Source organism: Rana temporaria, chromosome 3 (assembly GCF_905171775.1).
Source record: "Rana temporaria chromosome 3, aRanTem1.1, whole genome shotgun sequence".
Lineage (NCBI taxonomy): Eukaryota > Metazoa > Chordata > Amphibia > Anura > Ranidae > Rana > Rana temporaria.
The window spans coordinates 473,492,702-473,499,342 of record NC_053491.1 but is presented as its reverse complement, the minus strand read 5'-3'; positions in this window follow the sequence as shown (position 1 = coordinate 473,499,342).

Genomic DNA, 6,641 nt, shown 5'->3' with positions numbered 1-6,641 from the left:
CTTAATTCACATTTAACCAATTTTTTTTGTGATAATGCCAGCTCATTACAGAGTCCTTTTGTGCTTTGGAGCGCCCACAAGGTGTACATGCGTGGTATTTGTATACAGATGGGGGTGAGGCTTAATAGGCAGAGGCAGCGGCGAGTCACTGAGTTAACAAGCCAAATTTCCAATTTAGAAACTTTAAACAAGCAAAATGCATCCCCAACTCTATCCAGTCAACTAACAAAACCTAGATATGATCTCAGATTGCTCCTTTTGGAGAATTTTGAAAGAACAACATCTTAAGATGAATTACTATGCTACCGGAAAGAAGGCAGGGATGTTTTTAGCACAAACTCTTAAAGGACATAGATATAAACTTAAAGTCCCCTTTGTAATCCACCCTAAGTTCAATCAAAAAGATTACCACCCCCAAAAAAATGCTGATGCCTTCAGTTACTACTAAAGTACTTTGTACAATCTGAAGGATGACCCCTCCATTATCCAACCAACCCCTGAAATTATAAATCAATTTCTGGGGCAGTTGTCTATACCTAAATTGTCACCGGACCATCTTCATTTTTTAAATCTACCATTTGATGAAAAAGGAAATCCTTACAGTGATTGATTCACTTCCTATAAATAAATCACCAGGCCCGGACGGTTTTGGCAGTGAATATTACAAAGAATTCAAATTGTTACTGTCGCCGTATTTGTTACAGATGTTTCTTTCTGCTGCTGCCTCGGCCTCCTTCCCACCTGAAATGTTGGAGGCTTTGATTGTCACCTTACCTATGCCAGGGAAGGAGCCCACCTCACCTTCAAACTTTAGGCCAATTTCATTATTAAATATTGATCTTAAGATTTATGCCAAATTAATAGCTATGCACTTAGTGGATATCCTACCGACATTAATTCATCCAGATCAAACCAGTTTTACGAAACACAGATAAACTTCGGATGCTACTCGTTGCCTGATTAATATCATTAATTTAGCACGGGTGCAGCGAAGACCTTCTCTGCTTCTATCTGTGGATGCGGAGAAGGCCTTCGATAGGGTCCACTGGTTGTACCTGGCCAGGGTTCTGGAGTCCTTTGGCTTTACTGGCAGCATTTTATCTGCCGTTCTGGCTTTGTATTCTGGGCCTTCGGCTAGGGATTATATATCGGGCATCCTTTCAGCTCCCTTTTTCATATCCAATGGTACGAGACAGGGATGTCCCCTGTCCCCTTTAATATTTAATTTACTGATGGAACCATTTGCTATTTATATAAGGGCACACCCCGAAATAAAAGAGTCCCGGGTGGGGAAACATACACATTTGATTAGTCTTTTCGCTGACGACATTATCATGGTTATGACAGAGGTGGGCCCCTCCCTGGCTGCAACGTATGATGCATTGAAATTATTCAATCGGGTTTCCTACTATAAATTCAATGATAGTAAATCATTTATTTTAGGCCTAGGAATTGATGCTTCTACTTGTGCTAGACTTAAATTTCAATACCCCTTTCACCTGGAGCACAGAGGGTATAAAATACTTGGGTATTACATTGACAGCTCACGTAGATGACCTGGTAAACACTAATTACAACCCATTCCTTCACAGTCTAAACCAAAAACTACAGGAACTATCCTGGAGGGAATCGACTTGGTCGGGGCATTTAGCAGCATTTAAAATGATGATATTGCCTCAGTTTATTTATCTATTTAGTAACCTTCCTGTTCAGGTCCCAGACAAGTTATTTCTTAGTGCACAGTCTCTGATAAATAGATACCTATGGAAAGGTCAGAAAGCTAGATGCGCCTTCCATAAACTGCTGAAATCTAGGTTAACCGGGGGGGTAGGTCATGTTCTTCTCAGGGATTATTATACGGCTGCTCTTTTGGCTCAGCTGAAATACTGGTTCCCAGGTGAGGTTACCTCTAGATGGCAGGAACTGGAGGCTTTTCAGTGCCCTCATTTTAATGTTAAACATTGGGAATCTAGGGGCATAACTACTGTTGCGGATTTGCGAATTGGATCCGCAACTAAATCCTTTAGATCACTTCAGATCGATTGTGGTCTAGGAATTAAAGATCACTAAATGTACGCCCAAATTTCACACCTGTTAGCCACTCCATTCGAGACTTCTACTGATGTTTCATGGCGAGTATTTCTTTATTTGACCAATGCTAATACATCTATCAAGGGTATGTCCCTATATTATAGCATTCTAGGCCAAAAAAATGTTTTTACCAAAACTCCTTCCATGAGAACATGGGAACTAGAGTTAAATCGTACTTATTCATCTACCCAGTGGAAATCTGCTGTTGCATCTATATACAAGGCTACAAGAAGTGCAAAATTGTGGGAATTATTTCAAAAAATACTTCTGCGGTGGTACCTGACTCCCACAAGGCTGGTCGGTTTTAATACATCAATCTCGCCTCTTTGCTGGAGACAATGTGGCTATAGAGGCTCCTTGATTCATATACTGGGGAACTGTCCTAGGTTAGATAACTATTGGAAAGAGATTTTTAATCTCGTGGGACAATTAACTAACTCCCAAATCCCCTACAGTCTAGGCTTAGCGATCCTGTCTCTGGGTTTAGAAGCTATACCTTGTTCCTATAGGAATATTGTATCCCATGTTTTACTAAGCGCAAGACTAGAACTGATGAGGCATTGGAAGACCACAGAGCTCCCTACCCTCGAGGAGGTGGTTAGGTCTACCAATTTACATATCACATATGAAACTATGTTTGAAGTGTCTCAAAATAAGTATAGTGATAGGTGTCAGGTCTGGAATCCTTGGTTGGAATGGTATAGGAACAATATGGATTGACTATAATATCTGTTACGATGGTAATGCATGTCTAAATGTTGCATCCTACTTTTCCTTTTCCTTCATATCTATCAACTCCCTCTTTTTTCTCTCTTTTATTGTTTATCTCTCTATTGAGTTCATTGAGAATGTACACAACCACTTGTTTCATGACGTTTACTCCACAAGTGATCTTCATGGGGTGACTGTGGGTATGTGATGTAACTTGATTGCTATATAAGGTGAGGTTGGGATTTCCGGGTGCAGTATGTTCCTCTTGGGGAGCCCAGGGTTTGGAGACCCACTAACAAAGGTCTTTCGGTAATGTACTTAATGAAAGCCTACGTTGTGTACCGACAGGTTATCCTGGAATTTAATTTTATTTTGGAAATTATAATCTTGAACTTGATTGTACTGTTTGTTACCCTTGTGTTTATTATGTATGCAATATGTTTGCATATAAAATTATTTTTTTAATAAAAATATATTGAATGAAAAAATGGAAATTGGTCAAGGTCAGTGGGAGGCGAAGAGGGTGAGCTGTGTAAGTTAACCATACAGATTTTTCTGTAAAGGTGAACTTACCCTTTAAAGAAAGGCTTTAAAACCACTTCAAGCGCCTTTTTTTTTTAATGTGTTTTTTTTTTCTTGTTTACTAAGCTTAGGTAACATTTATTTTTGTCCAAAAAAAAAAAGAAAAAGGAAAACATCTTTATATAAATCCCCCCTATTGTGAAAATGTCTCAATAAAGTGTGAAATTTACTAACATTGCTACTAGAGGCATTTCCTGTTTGACCAAATGCATAAGTATAAGGTATAAATAAAACTCTACTATTAATACTTCTTTTGCATTTTATTTTCTCATGGTAATGTCTTTATTAGTTCAGGACGCAGGACTTACCTCATACATCTTAAGTTCTTTCTGTGTCAGCATCACCCACAGGATTAGCTTTCACAATCAGCAGGGCTTTCAGTACTGTTGCTACAATTTTTTATTTTACTTTAATTCCAAAGCAATGGTGGTTGTATTAGAATCTTCACTGATCAAACTTCAAAAAAAAGTTCCTTTAAAATATATAAACATATAATATTTCTTCATAAAAGTTTTGTTAGTATTTTTTTGTTAGTTTTTGTCATAACAAAATCAAATACCTTTTTTTAAAACAATGTCACAAGAATAAAGCAAATTTTGCCACAAAAAAAACAACGGTTTGGTATCATATCATGGTATAAAATAAATTGTCAGTTTTAATAGGCCCTCAGCTAAATGTGAAAATAACTGATTAAAGTAAATAAAAAATGAAAAAGCTGCACAGTTAATCCTGTAGATATAGTCTTATTGTAAAAGATAAAAAAAAAAAGATAAAAAAAAGATAAAAAATAAAATAAAAAGATATATTCTTATTGTGATAAAATGTTCTTAATTCTACTTCATACAACTGAAGTGATTTATTAGCATTGCATCAATAAGAAATATATATTGAAAAGTACTTTGAGAGTCATTTAGATTTTTCTTGCAGGCTTTTCTGGTATAGTATCAGTCTCTTTAATAGTATGAGCTTAAGTCCATGTGGTGCTCTTATTTATAAGAACAGTTCCTGTCTGAATACTCAGTGGAATGTTTAATTCAAATCTCCAATGAAACCGACTGACAAACATAAAAAAAAATAGAAAATAGAAAACAGTTAATTACATTTCCTAGGTTTGTTAGAAATTGTTTAAACTATAATGTCTTTTTTTTTGGTTTATAAGTTCTCAAACTGACATTTTACATTTCCTTTTATATTTGCTTATTTAATTCCTTTTATATTTATCTCTTACATAAGATCTTTGTTTTACAAATTACTATTTTAGAGTTTTAATTTGTCCCCCTGGCAGAAAAGTGGACTTATGAGGGTTACTTTCACCTATAAATATCAGATTGTAAATGTTTTGTCTCGGACTGTCCACAAATTACAAGGCCTCTTCCTTAGATCCTGCCCACAGAATGACAGAATGAAGACATTGGCCCAGATTCAAGAAGCACTTGCGCCCGCCAACCATAGGTTACGCAGCGCAAGTGCTTACTTGCTCCGGTGTAACGAGTGCTCCTGATTCAGGAACCTTGTTACACCGACTGCAGGCTAAAATCTGCGCGGCATAAGGCTCTTATACCTCGCAGATTTTAGGCTGCATTCTTGCGGGGGCCGCTAGGGGGCGCTCCCATTGTGTATCAGCGTGTAGTATGCAAATTGCATACTACCACTGATTCACAAGCTTGCGCGGGCCCCGCGCAAGCCAGATATGGAGTTTCCGTACGGCTACTTTTAGCGCAAGGCTGCCCCTTCTAATAGTAGGGGCAGCCAATGCTAAAGTATAGCCGGCCTTCCCGCGCCGTGAAATTTTAATTTCCCGGCGTTTGCGTAAGTGAAACGTGAATGGCGCTGGACGCCATTCACGTTCACTTAGAAGCAAATGACGTCCTTGCGACGTCATTTGCCGCAATGCACGTCGGGAAAGTTTCCCGACGGAGCATACGATGTACGCTCGGCGCGGGAGCGCGCCTAATTTAAATGATTCCTGCCCCGGCGGGATCATTTAACTTGCGCGCGCTTACGCCGGGCAAATTTGCTGGTGCGCCCTCGCAATTCACGGAGTTACTGCTCCGTGAATCGAGGGCAGCGCAAAATATTTGCGGGGGTGCAGGGAAAAATCGTTGCCCTGCTCCCCCGCAAATATCGCGCAATTCTACTTGAATCTGGGCCATTGTCTATATATCTAAACCAGAACAAGATCCTGAAAAGATACTTTTTGATATATTTTGGATTTTTATTTTTATTTTTTCATTTGATATAAATAAAAATTTAAGAATCATTTTTTTTTAGGGAAAACTAATTTATAAGTATATTGTAAAATAAAAATAAAAATATATTGTTTTCATCATCTTGAAAAAGATGGTGTACCCTGTTAAAACATTTACATTGATTAAACTATACTGGAAAATTCCTCCTGTTGAATACATCTACTGCCTGCTTCATATTTTACATACTTTTTTCAGCACAGTCCCTCTTTAGCAGCAATGGTGCATCTCCGTTCACCATTTCAGGTATGGTTTCAGCCCAAATTTTTTACTGAATTCGGACCTGAAATGAATCAAAAGACACAAAGGGCTCCTGTGCAAATTGGTACTGGAGCCACAGTGGAAATATATGAATCGGCTCTGTGATGGAATGTCCCACACTCCGCTTGAGTGCTTCCGTCAGTATATCACTTCCTAAGTCCTGTAACACACCATTGCGAATTGTATGTGGGTTCCCCACATCCAATTCACAATAGCAGGAGATTTTGATTGTTTCTCTATGTGATGGACTCACCCGGAACAGAGGCTTTCGGAGGGGACTGAATGCTGGCCTGCACTGATTATGGGCCTTGGATTTTGAGGGAACAGTGATCTTTGTGAGGTGTATCTCTGAGGTGGTGTTACTTTGGATTCAGGTTCATGTCCCCCTGAAAGAATAGATATTAATATAGGCGTTTCTGAATGAACAGCATTCATAGTCAGGTTGATTTGAAAATAACATGGGAGTTTATTAGCTGTATCTCACTTGGCATCAACTTGAAATAACATACAAAGTTCAAATCTTCATACAGCTTGATGTAGTGAAACAAAATATATTAGGAATAAACGCTTAAAAGAAAGTACAGGAAAAAGATTCAGCTTCTTGCTTCTTCTGTTGTGAGCGAGGTGTCTGTTAGAACAGCTGTTTGTGAGGTAGGCTGTGTATCGGCCTAAAGTATACAAAGTGTCTTTCTTAGAGTAGGGTAATATGTTTTCCTTCTGAGTGTATGGGTAGAAAGAACCATGTGTGGT